The following is a 14,308-nucleotide window of genomic DNA, read 5'->3' on the forward strand; positions in this document are numbered from 1 at the left end:
AGATCAAATGCTCAATTATGATCTAACACAAGGAAGAGAAATTGAAAATCATCATTTGTCCTGATTCTCACAGACTCAACCTGTAACCCACCAAGAGGATTTCACTGTGTGATTTTTGAGAAAAACAGAAGTTCCTGGTTCTATAATACATTTTACAAACACTTAAAAATTAATGGATATTGTATGACTCATCCTTGCTCAGTAATACTAGTCAGTATAAAAAATGACAGATTTTACTGTAGATGCAATTAATTCCCAGAAGTGACTTTCTCGCAAATAGAAACTCTTTCGGTTAATTAATTTCTTTGAATGGTGGGATTTAAGGGACTCAATAAGCGTGAACAGAAAAAACATGTAAGACAGTAAATTATTAACCACTGTGTTTGACCAGGAATGACAATTTTAAACAATGTGTTATGCCCCATTAATCTGTTAAATTTTCTATCAACACAGGCTTAGTAACCAGTTGAAAACCTTGATCACATTCTGGAAATTCACATTATAGATTCTCAAGTTACAATCTCTTTTATCCTAATGAACAATGTATATTCATTTCAAAAGAATAAATGTAACATAGAAGGAAGTCAGTCCACTTAAATGGAGGGTTTATAATTTAATTTTTTATACACCATTTTCTTATTTCAGTTGGTAGTGACTTCTGATTGTTCTTTACTGTGAAATTTCCCCTTTCATGATTTAATTGACTTATGCAAATAACTATAACAAAAGTTGAAAAATCATGAGTCTTTTTGAAAATTAGCATAGCAATATGTATACATCCCCCCAGAACGTATAAAAGAATTTTCTGTGAATCACCAGTGGGTTCGTTTAAGTAAAATATGTAAAAATGATGGCTAAGTAACAAATGAGAAAATGTAATATTTCCTGAACCAAGTACTTCATAGGGATCTCTCCCATTTAAATCTATAAGCCAGATATTACCATTACTCTATTATTCTCATGTTGGTAATGAGGAGTCTAAGGCTTAGGAGACCCTTTGACATGCCGGGGCCACTCAGCTAGCAACAGATGGAACAAAAATTTCATCCATCAGGCATTTAAATTCCAGAAGCCTGAGCTTTTAAACACCATACAGTACTAACCTAGGTTCTCATACCACATCAAACAATGGTAACTGTGATGTAACAAAACTGTCTGCCTCAGACAATATGTTTTGTTAACACACACACTCACATACATGGAAATGACAAAATTGCAACCATTATTATAACTGGATGATGAGATTATAAGTAACCCTTTTTATATTGTTCTTTATGTTTTTCTATGCATTTCCAACTTTCTACAATATTTACTTTTTCTAATAAAAATTTTATTGACTAGCATAGATATATTGAAGTCATTGTCAATCTTTCCTTATAGCATTAATAATAATTTGATACAATCTTATGATAATGGTAATATATTATGATACTAATAAATAAAATGATTTTTTATTTGATATGATAAGTCTAAGTTTAATGACTTTTTGGAGATATGAGGGTTACTGAGAAATACTCCAGTCTGAAAACATTTTCCTTTGCTCTAGGGAATAAGCATTATTCAACTATAACTTCAGCTACTATTTGACTAGGTTTCAAACCAGCATTCCTGAACAGTATTTAGTTGTCTTGATATTTAAGTAAGATAAATTATTTAGCCTACTGCCTGGCAGAATAAACAATAAACACGATAAATATCAGCTAAGTATAACCATATACATCCGAAAAGAAATACCCGAAATATTACGTATTTATTCTTGGAAAATGACATTTTTATTTTCTTCTTCTTTTTTTTTTTCCCCCAAAAGAAGCTCTTCTCACAGAACTCTACTTAACCAATTTGCTTCTTTCTCTTTACTTCCTCCTATAAAACATCCTATGATAGTTTGCTTACACATTGCTACCCTCTCCATTTGAGTTTTAGCTCCCAGGTCAAATGTGTTTTCCTTGAACCTGCTTATTCTATTCATGTCTGTTATATTAATTATATACATTAACTAATTTATACATGAACAGATTGAATATAATTATTAAAAAATCATTTTACTGAAAATAATGGAATAATTAGAGAAAACTGGATTAAAATGAATTTCTAAAAGAATTGCTGTTGGTTTTTGGTGTAGATAAGACAAGTATAAAACCTTGGAGAAAAAGTTAAAGCCTAGGAAGATTCTACACTAATTTGCATAGCAATATTCCTAAATTTTTAGTCCACTTTTTAATAATATCAAATAATGTCTTCTGTGAACATGAATATCTACTAGAATTAAGAAAACATATTTAAATATGTGTTAAACATGTGACCTAAAATAATGGTATATTAAAATACTTTGTACTTTAAATTTTATCTACAAAAATATTTTTTAAAATGTGTGTAATAGATTCCCTTTGGCCTATTTTTGCATGCTCATTTTATTTTATTTTTTTATTTTTTATTTTTTTTACTGTAAGTGCAAATATTTTTATTAGGCATGTTTCTAGGAGTGGAATTGTTGGGTTATGGGATATGCATATATTTAGCTTGGTCAAAACTGACAGTCAAAACAGTTTTACAAAGTAGTTCTGATTCTTCCCTTTCCTTTTTATTTTTTTATTTTTTTTAACATTTTTTATTGATTTATAATCATTTTACAATGTTGTGTCAAATTCCAGTGTTCAGCACAATTTTTCAGTCATACATGGACGTATACACACTCATTGTCACATTTTTTTCTCTGTGAGCTACCATAACATTTTGTGTATATTTCCCTGTGCTATACAGTATAATCTTGTTTATCTATTCTACAATTTTGAAATCCCAGTCTATCCCTTCCCACCCTCTGCCCCACTGGCAACCACAAGTCTGTAGTCTCTGTCTATGAGTCTATTTCTGTCCTGTATTTACGCTTTGTTTTTGTTTGTTTGTTTGTTTTTGTTTTTGTTTGTTTAGATTCCACATATAAGCGATCTCATATTGTATTTTTCTTCCTCTTTCTGGCTTACTTCACTTAGAATGACATTCTCCAGAAGCATCCATGTTGCTGCAAATGGCATTATGTTGTCAATTTTTATGGCTGAGTTGCATTCCATTGTATAAATATACCACATCTTCTTTATCCAGTCACCTGTTGATGGACATTTAGGCTGTTTCCATGTTTTGGCTATTGTAAATAGTGCTGCTATGAACATTGGGGTGCAGGTGTCATCCTGAAGTAGCGTTCCTTCTGGATACAAGCCCAGGAGTGGGATTCCTGGGTCATATGGTAAGTCTATTCCTAGTCTTTTGAGGAATCTCCACACTGTTTTCCATAGTGGCTGCACCAAACTGCATTCCCACCAGCAGTGTAGGAGGGCTCCCCTTTCTCCACAGCCTCTCCAGCATTTGTCATTTGTGGATTTTTGAATGACGGCCATTCTGACTGGTGTGAGGTGATGCCTCATTGTAGTTTTGATTTACATTTCTCTGATAACTAGTGATATTGACCATTTTTTCATGTGCCTTTTGATCATTTGTATGTCTTCCTTGGAGAATTGCTTGTTTAGGTCTTCTGCCCATTTTTGGATTGGGTTGCTTATTTTTTTCTTATTGAGTCGTATGAGCTGCTTATATATTCTGGAGATCAAGCCTTTGTTGGTTTCATTTGCAAAAATTTTCTCCCATTCCGTAGGTTGTCTTCTTGTTTTACTTATGGTTTCCTTTGCTGTGCAGAAGCTTGTAAGTTTCATTAGGTCCCATTTGTTTATTCTTGATTTTATTTCTACTAGGAGAAAATTTTTGAAATGTTTGTCAGATAATGTTTTGCCTATGTTTTCTTCTAGGAGGTTTATTGTATCTTGTCTTATGTTTAAGTCTTTGATCCACTTTGAATTGATTTTTGTATATGGTGTAAGGGAGTGTTCTAGCTTCATTGTTTTACATGCTGCTGTCCAGTTTTCCCAACACCATTTGCTGAAGAGACTGTCTTTATTCCATTGTATATTCTTGCCTCCTTTGTCGAAGATTAGTTGACCAAAAGTCTGTGGGTTCATTTCTGGGCTCTCTATTCTGTTCCATTGGTCTATATGTCTGTGCATGCTCATTTTAAAGCACTAATTTTGGATTATATCACAAAAATAAATATTAACACCATATGACATGTAAGTAAGTAATGAATTACAGTGAATATGGATATAGAATTAATATAATGTGATGAAATATCAACCCAATCAAAAGAACAAAATTTAAGCTTATCAAATATGACTGGCTTATTTATGCAATATTAATTCTATCTGTGACTTTCATAAATTTTTCATGTTTTACTCACTTCCCAAATGTCATGAATTTTACAGTTCAATATATAATGAAAAATAACTACCAATGTAGTTATCATTATAAGCATAACTTTGAGAAATAATATATCATAAAATCATGAAAATATCATAAAGTATCATGCTAGGAGTCCTTGTGAAACCAATCATCAAAGATTTTTTAAATTAGCATATTGTGTTAAATTTAAATACGTGACAACCATCTGAATTTAAAAGAGATATGCAATCTAATCCAAAGAGTTCAGCATACCAGGGATAGTTTTAAGGAAAATTACTTTCAATTCAAAAAGATTTTAATCACTTTAAAAAGTTAAGACTTTCAAAAAACGTTAAGCTACATCCATATTGAAATGGCTTTCCTTCATTAATATTTTTAACACCTAAAATGCAAAATAGTGATTGGTATATATAATTGGTTGCCATATCAAATTCTAAAAGGCCTTAATTCAGAAGTAATCTCTAGGTTTTCAATCATTTTGCATTTAAGAGTGCCTTTTAACTGGAACAGCTATCACACATCTTAGTGGTTCTCAAAAGCTATTCATTATGTGATTTAATCTTTCTTCTCCTTTAAGCAGTATATCCCTTAGTGAAAGTTACTGTACAGTAAAAATATTATCCAGAACATAAACAAAAAAACTTGCTTTTCCCATATTCCCAACCCATCCTCACACAAAAATAGTTATTTTCAGTGTTATGGGGAAAAATATCATAGGCAGGTTATATATAATCTTATATATAAGAACTCCTGTTATGAGTAGCAGAATAGGCACAAATACTTCTTTCGGCTCTGTTTCAAATAGATATTGGAATATGCAACTGAGAAGAGAATCAATGGGAAACTTTTGGGAAAAAAAGTACATCATCCACAAATAGTTAAGAATGATCAAAACAAAAAAGCATGTCTTTACAAATGTTGGAGGAAAGTGCTCAGTAAGAAAGAGCCGTGGCGCATATGGTAGCCTGCTTTCACGCCATAAATCTCAGAGTCCTTCATATAGAGTGTGTGTGCTTGGAGATGCCAAAGAGTGCATTAAGATATCTTGGCTCTAATTGGGGCCTCTGTAAATGTCAGCACATTTATCACGTTGCTCAGGCGCCACACTACTTAAAACCACAGCAAAGGATTTATCTCCTTTGGATTTGTGTTTGGGTCCAGAGCTTCCCCCAAAATGTTTCCCCTAAGTTTCAAGTTGCTCTCCACTTAACTTAGTCTTAATCAACATAGGTGGTTTTTGGTCCCTCTCACAAAAAATTAATTTAGATTCAATTAACTAATGATTTATGAAATGTGAAGTCAGTTTATTGATGATCTTAACATTAAAGAGCTGTTTGGGCAAAAGGACAATGAATAGAATGAAATTTGCCCTCCAGAAAGCATTAAAAAAGGAACTATTTTTTCAATAAAATTCAATATTTATTAGAAGCAGGACAAAATAAATACGTGAAGATATGATGATGAGGACCAAATGGAAAAAAAAAATGTGCATTTGCCAATTTATAGGACAGTCACTAAGCATAGCCTATTAATGAGAGTTCTGCACAAAAGACCTTCTAGATCACTTCTGCCAACAGCAGTAGGTTATTGCTGTGGATACAAGATAACTCTTCTTGGTGGTAAAAGCTGTTTCTTTTGGGTATTTAAATCATGGCTGAGGTCATTAAAATTAAAAACGATCAATATGAATCATTATATATTGACTCATTTAATGGATACAATGCAATTTTTCATTTTACTTCCTGTATTCCAGACTGCTCTAAGAAGCCAACTTACAAAGAATGTGTGTGGTTCCCTTTGAATTCAAGATTCAAAGTGAATAACAAAAGGAAAGTCTCTCTTGATTATCCACGATTCCTTTTTGTCCTTCTTACAGGAATAATTTGAAGTATTAACTGACTTATCAATTACCTTGACAGTTTCTGAGTAAATTTTCCAGCAAATTAAAAACCTTCCTCTGGACTTATGCTTCATTTAGCAAAGTAAATACCACAAGTTGTTAAAGGAAAGCAAAATAATCTTTGAAGTTTTATTCTGTTTGTGAGGCAAGCTCATACATGTGCAACAGTCAGATCAGAATCATCTAGAATGGGGGTTAACGAAGAAACAAACAAGGCGGTGCAGTCTATCGGAGTTCTGGAAATACAAAGACTAAAAAGAACGCTGGTGAGATACAGAAACTATATCACATCCCACATTTCCGAGCAGATGGGCTGTTACATCATACAGTGGGTTTTACAGAGCAAATTCAGGAATGAAGAGACAGGAAAGAGGGTGAAGTGTTTACTTATAAATGACATGAACTGAATACCACCACCTTGTCAGTTTATGGAGCCCATGCCTGTAGCTCAGTTCTCAATTTTTTTCATAGGAAACACCACAAGCTGTTTTTGCAGTGCTTGACAAAGGGTAGACAATAAGAATTTGTTGAATAAAATAACTTCATAATCAAACAATTTCCACTCGTTGAGGTATATTGCATGCAAGCTTCCACTGTAACAAACTGAGCACCATAGACAGTCTCTCCATAGAAAACTTAGCCTTGTTTCCATTAATCTACCTTAGTACTGGCCTAGTCATACTATAAATCCTCTCACGTGTGATATCTTCATCCTTCTGCAAAGGAATAATCTGATCAATATTATTGAGAACCATCTCTTCCATTGTGTGTTTGAGTTCTGAGTTGTCAGATAAATCGCAGGGCGTCTAGTTAATTTGGGATTTCGTATATAAACAATGAGTAGTTTTTCAGGATAAGTGTCTCTCAAGCAGTACTTGCGACATACTTATACTAAAAAAAAAAATTCTTTGTTAATCTGAAATTCAGATTTAACTGGGCATCCTGCTTTTTTATTGGCTAAATCTGATAACCCTATTCAGGTTGCTATTCAGGCCATGTCCTTAAGTTTCATTGAAATTGACAAAAACCATGAATTGTTTGACTTTGTATCTGATGAAGCAAATCTGGCAGGTGAAGCACTGTAACTGGTTCCACTCTTCTGACTCACCGTAAACGTGATCTAAATATGTTCAATTTTTTACATTATTAATGTCAAGCTATTTTTTTTAAGGAAAAAAACACAGGGTTTTTCATAAAGTTGTCTTATCTTTTGCTGTCAAATCATTTTTATATATATTAGAAATCGTAAATGGACAGCACCTTAAATTTCTTAGGGAGACATAAACTAGATGTTTAATCTTGTGGTCAAACCAAGAAAAAGGGAGAAAAAATGTGGCACTCTATGTGTGAAAAAGAAGAGAGATGGGGGTGGAGCTCAATTAAATAAACATGTCAGAGGAATAATTAAATAAACTCAGTGTACAGCGATATTTCTCAAAACTTCGGAACATTCTTGAGTATAGCTAACTGAGACACAATTCGCTGATGAGCAGTTTTTCTGGCCCACTGCATGAGTTATTTTTGAAAGTGTACAGCCAGAAAATGACTATTCACATGCTATCCGCAGAATTTTGTGCCACGTAATAGTAATTTACAGGGTCCTTTTAATCTCCCAATCCGCAGGCATTGCTAATGCATGTCTGAAGTTCTTTTATGCAAGGTAAACCTCCATTGTTATGGAATGTGTGTGCCATTTTTCTATTTGGAAATTAATTTTTGGACTTCCTTAGCACATACCGTTCTAAATCCATTGCCTCTACTCCTTAAATATAATGCAAATGTTCGGAACAATATTCTGCACTTCTGTGCATAATCGTGCCCTATGATGAGTCACTATTATGATTTTGACTTTGCCCATGATGGACTGTGCTTTGCATTCTCCCAGAAGAGAAGATAGTAGGAAAAAGAAAAAGGAAAAAAAAAAAAAAAAGCTTTACACGACCCCTTTTGCCTCCCATGTTTGTTCCCTTCTTAAAATGAACATGCACAGCATAATCATGTTTTGGAATGTTTTCTTTTAGCAAAGTATTGCGCTGTGGACACACTGACATATGCCAAGGCGTATTTTGTGTCTCTGTTGCCTCCTTCCTTCAGCACGCTATGCAGATGTGTCGCTGGTGGTTACTGCATGACTAATTTTCAAGTCTAAATTTGGTTTGAAACTGGGAAAAATAAAAGCAGAGTTTTAATAGAGGTAGATTTTAAATAGCAATAACAAGGTTAAATTTTCATTTATCTATTAAGGCATATGATGCTCAGAGCATATAATCTCTTAGAAGTGAGAATCATAAGGCTTGTTAAAATATTAAAACCCCAGGCAAGTTGCTAAACCCTCCCTTCAGTGGAACTAAACTGGTGGCTGGGATATGCTTTCCTCAATGTTTACCCTCACTGCTCCCAGGAATAAACTCAATGATATCTGTAGTATAATAAATTCTACAGTTTATAATATTAGCATAGAGTATCTATATTTGTTCTTTCACTCAACAAGTATTTGCTAACTACCAGGCCCATTTGTAAATGCTCAGGTTCATCGATGAACAAAACAGACAACAATTTCTGCTTTCAGGAAGTTTAAAGTTCTGGCAGCCTTATAGGTGTAATGACCCCAGGAGAGCTGGCTAACTTCCTTACTAGACTGTCAACCCCTGCATGCAGAATCTTTTCCTCTCCATTGCCAAGAACTGGGCCTGAAACAAAAGAAAGGTTTTAGGTGCACTTGTTGAATTTGTCTGAATATCAAGAAATACTATCATAATGCAAATAAAAATCTCAGCCCATTTTTACCTTCTTTCCATACATATCCTGTTGTCTTTATTATGTAAATACAAGGATTTACACTACTAGCAATACTGTCTGAATTGCATGCATCTCATCTATAAAAAGTTGACCACGAAAATGTCTTCTACCAAACACTTTGAATGTTATTGTTCATATTCCTGATGACTCACCTTATTCCTAAATTGATATATACACGAGTACTTTCATTCTCTGGGAACACCAGACAACAAAATATACACGTGTCATGGAGAAACAAAGAGGGGCAAGGTATTAGGGCTGTTAAACACATTTTAAACAAATTTCTTTTACGTAAGCGTATGCGTGCCTTTCACATGGTGGGATAATAGCAGAACTAAGTTGGTAGTGATCATCATTTCTGGAAACAGAGCTCAGAGCAAAAGCAAAAGAGTTACCATTTTATGAGAGAGGACAACACAATTTTAGACTTAGAATAATATAAGAAATGACAACCGAAATGATAAAATGAGTGTGGAAACTATGTAAAGAACCTATTCATATTGGGGAGAGAGTGAATATTTTCATGAGCCTAAACATGTTTTTGGCCCCAGAAGCAGAATTCATCTAAATGAAAACCATTGTAATGGCTAACGAGTGTAATATATCCTGGCAGGTAGCCTGTAGTAACAGTGGTTGCCTGATCTAGTTACTGTGAATTTTAACATGCGCTGTCACTAGCCCTGCTACATGGGAACAAGTCTCTTCAACAAAGACGTTGTTGTTTTAGTATTATCATTTTTGGATTATTGTATCTGAATACGACATAAACTGGTCTTAAAATGTAATAGGCTTTTGCCAAATATTGAATTAAGGTTTGGGGAGTTTTGAAGAGAATAAAGGTCACAACGGTAGAGACAACCTCCTTTAGGGACTAAAAAGCTAATGTTTCCAACAAAGAAGGTATTTGTGAGTCAAATCAGAAGAAAGAAAGTAGAATAGAACATATAAGTATTGCATAAGTAAGTATACATAAGTAATGTATAAGTAAGAATATATAAATGAAAGTGCATTTTAACAAGCCTAAACACATTTATAATATAGTGCACCTATTGAAAATCACCCCTTTTGAAGAGTAGGTCGTCATTGAAATTGTATTTATTTGTAAGAAAGTCATTTTGATGTATTCATTAAGTTTGGATGCAGCTTGTAGAGACTGGAGCTTTTATTCGCCAATGAAAGTGATGTGAAGATGTAAAAAGAAACATGCACTTTCAATAATACAGGATGAGAATGGAGGAACTCCCTCAATAACCAGTATGAGGATGGAAGTTGATCCAAACTTCAGGGGTCTTGAAACTGCATAGGAATTCGCATTTTCAGGTTGGTGGTTTCATTGTTCACTTACTAGGCAGTCTTGAGAGTTTAATAATTAACCCCAAAATCTATTTATAGAATTTTAAAAACATGGTCATTCCTGAGAGCTCTGGGCTGTTTATCCCACTACTTTCAGAGTTGACAAGGTCATGTGGAATTCCCGTGTGAAGAGAGACTAACCTCAAGGTCCAAATTCCCCAGGTTGAAATGAAGCCATGCGGGCATGAGAAAGTGATAAAAGAGCAGCCTGGGCGTTTTATCTTCCCCAATCCTCCAAAACCTCCCTTTGAAGGCTTTTCTACCTAGGTGCAATTCCCACCCCCTTCCATTAACGCGATTGCTCAATTATCTCAACAGCTTCTAATAGGGTTAAGTGAATTTACCTCGGTGTTCTAAAAGGAAACCAGACTCTTAAAGTTGCTAATACGCACTTACTAACCCATGTCGCATATAGGTCACACATAAACTCCCTTATAAACTTTACTGGGATGCTTTGCTTCACGCACCACCCCTCCACTCCACTTGAAGCTCTCTACCCGCCTGTGAACGCGTTTTCCTTTTGTAATAACGAACATCTGTGATAGCATCTTTGCCAAAATAAATAAAATTAAGCAGATGATTCTGTGGGGTTATGCTAAACAATTTTTTAAACAGGTTCAGATTTCTTTCTAAGGGAGTACAAAATGTCTCCATATGCTGGCTCTTGTTTATTATTGCGTGTGTGTGAGAGAAAAATGTGAAGCTAAGAAAGAGAACTAGAAAGACACATCATAAATGTAGAGTCATCAAAAGCTAGTTAACACAGTCTTATAAATTATTTTTTTTAATTAAGAATGTTTTCAATACGAACCAGGGGGCCTGCTTTCTCATTAAAAGAGTTTCAATATATGTGGTCTAAAATGTTTTTATTTCTGTCACTAAGATGGAAACCAGCCTGTGTTGGCGTAGAACCTGCTGGAAGTGTTTTGCTCCTCACTGTTATCAGTTTTGCTCCTGGCTATGGTAAAATCCTGTTGTTCTCTCTCAATGCTTCTTTTCTGGATTTAAAAGTGTAAAACAGACTGTACAAACACACCAAGAAAGGGCAACAAAAGGCTAACTCTTTCCATTGCAACACAGATGTGAAGCAATAAAGGTAGACACGTTGGCTTATTCTGCTTGGAGTTCACTGGGATTTTGAATCTGTGAATAGTATATTTCATCAGTTCTAGAAAGTTCTCAACTATAACGTCTTCAAATTTTGTACCTATTCCATTTCCTTCTACTCTTCTTCTTGAACTACAATTAAAAATATGTTGGAACTTGACAACTCTTAACCTCTTTTCCATATTTTCCATCTTTTTGTCTCCATGTGCACCATTTTGGGTAATTTTTTTTACTTAGATCCTAGATTATTAATTATGTCTTCAAATATGCTATTCCAATATTGTCTATAGTGACCATGTTTGAAACCTGTGTATGTCTATTTCTGCTGCTTCTTTCTTTTTCTATTATTGCTTATTCATGATGCTTTATTTTCTTGTGTACTTGGTTATTTTAGAAGCTGGTCTTCTCAAGAGGATTTGGCTCTAATTCTGGGGACACTGTTAGTCTGAAAACTCTTTAACTCCAGTTTATAGTTTGAAGATATTGAAAACACTCAATCCCAGGGTGAGTTACAAATTCAGATGCTGTTTCTCAACTTTCTTTATCTTCTATGCTCAATTTAGAACCAAGGGAGACTTCCCTGAAGTCCACAGGAATTAGGGGTTTGGTAGGAACTTACTTCAGGTCATGTAACTCTGAGTATGTAACCCTTTAAAGACCCTTCCTTAATTATGGGAAACTTTTTAATAGATTTTCTACCTTGGTGGGCCCATGACCTTGACTTTAACTCTTTCTCTGTTCAAGGCCACCAAATATGTAGCTCAAATCTGCCTAGATGGCCCATGCTCTTGGAGCAAAAGTTTATTTCTATGTATCCTTCTCCCATATCTGAGTTCCTGCTTTCCCTATAATTTTGACTCAGTAGTTCCTCACTGACTTATTCAGCTATCAATACTTTAAAAACATATTTAAAAAATATTTTTTCTCTGCATTTTTCATGGCTTTTGCAAAATGATGTATGCAAATAACTAACCAATATTAAGGTAACTTTTAAAAACATGATATTTTATATATAATGCTCAGCTGATATCTATAGCTTCTCTGTGATTACTAATTTCTAGTATTCTTAACATAAAGTCATTGTTTGATGTATTAACATGTTAGGAGTCTAATGGATAATGTTTTTGTGACTTGGAGTTATTATGACAGTTAGATGACTAAATAAGGAAACTGCTATCCACATTAATATATTATTAATATGTTGTCACAACTAAAATGTTTTCACTTAATGAGAAATGTTCATTTTAGTTAGCTTGTCATGTAATAATAGCTATCATAGAGTTGGTACTTGCCATATGCCAGGCATGTGTATTAACTCTTTTAATCATCACACCTTAGATCATTTTATAGAAGAAAAAAAGGTGGGAGAATAGGGAGGTTAAACAACTTACCTCGTAAGGTCACATAGCCAGCAAGTGATAAAGACAGGATTAGCCTCCAAGATTCTGACTCTTGAACACATACTCTTAAGTATCTGAAATGATTTTATTTCCATGTGTTGTCTTCTGTAGAAGAAAGTTTATTAACTTATGGGAAAATAAGAGACCATGAAACCAATGGCAATAAATTTTCACAGTCCTGAAAAGCCCAATAATTGTAGATACATTTCTTTACTTTGTCCTGGAAGAGTACTTTGGACATAAAAAGATCACTCTCTTCAAAATTTAATTGTAAGTCTCAAAAGACTTTATTTAATTTTATATCCATAATCAGAAAAGTTTGTAGTAAGATCAATAAAGAAGTGGAAAATTAAATCTTACAATTTTAATACTATAAATTATTTCTTATCTAGATTTATGTTTTATGATTGAGTAGCAGAGTCTTGTGGATTTTTTTAAGATTGTGACTCATATGAAAACATTCCTGACTTTGAAACCATTGCTTTGCAAAGGAGCTCTTATCAAACAGAATTAAACCTCTCTACATAAAGAGAGAACTTTTTAAGTCATCAGTTCAATAAATGACAATTACATAAGACAAGCATGGATGAATTGCTATTAATTCTAGCCAGGAAAAAAAAAAAAAGCTTGTAGTAGTTGCAACAATGACTTTGTTTCTTATTTATATATACAGCAAAGAGTATTCAAATTGATTACAAATCATGTGCATGCATAATTAAAAAATGAATTTTTCTCCAAGAACTTAACATCTATTTAAAAGATCTTTAGGACTTTAAAGGATAAGAAAAGGGTAGAGGAAATAGAAAAGTTCAATAATCAAATTTTCCAAACTTCTTCCCAAATTCTCAAATACCAAGGTATTCGAATTAGTTTCTGTCTTTTGGGTGGTGAGTGATTTGGAATTGTTTTGAAATCAACTGCTGTCAACAGACTCATTAATTTCCTAAGAATTGGTCAATAGTTCACTTTCCTTTTTTGAAACACAGTAATGAAGTTGACTAAAACAAGCCAAATTGGAATTGTGTTGATTGAATTAATTGTTATTTGCTTTCCTTGAAACTTTATGGGTGGAAGTAATCCAAAAAGAGTCAGTCACTCACTCTTTTCCCAGCTGAAATAAGCTTATGAATTTTAAACTTTACTTTTATGAAAACACTCTACCACAGTAATATTAAAGTCTCTGATGGATATATTTGTTTTGCCTTATATAAAGGAATTTTCTCTTTTGACTCCATCAGTTTCTAGATAGTATGTTTATTGTAAAATCAAAATAAGCACCAAAGCAAGCATGACTAGGAATATTAAATCAGTTTTGTTAAATACTGTAACATAGAGAGTCATGTTTCATTCTAGAAAATATAGTGCCCAATATTATTGTTTTTCTAGAAAAAAAAAAAAGCAACAAAGCTGATACATTTACTCTGAAAAACCAACATTGGTTGATAATCCAAATAATTTCAAACTA

This window comes from Camelus dromedarius, chromosome 2 (assembly GCF_036321535.1).
Source record: "Camelus dromedarius isolate mCamDro1 chromosome 2, mCamDro1.pat, whole genome shotgun sequence".
Lineage (NCBI taxonomy): Eukaryota > Metazoa > Chordata > Mammalia > Artiodactyla > Camelidae > Camelus > Camelus dromedarius.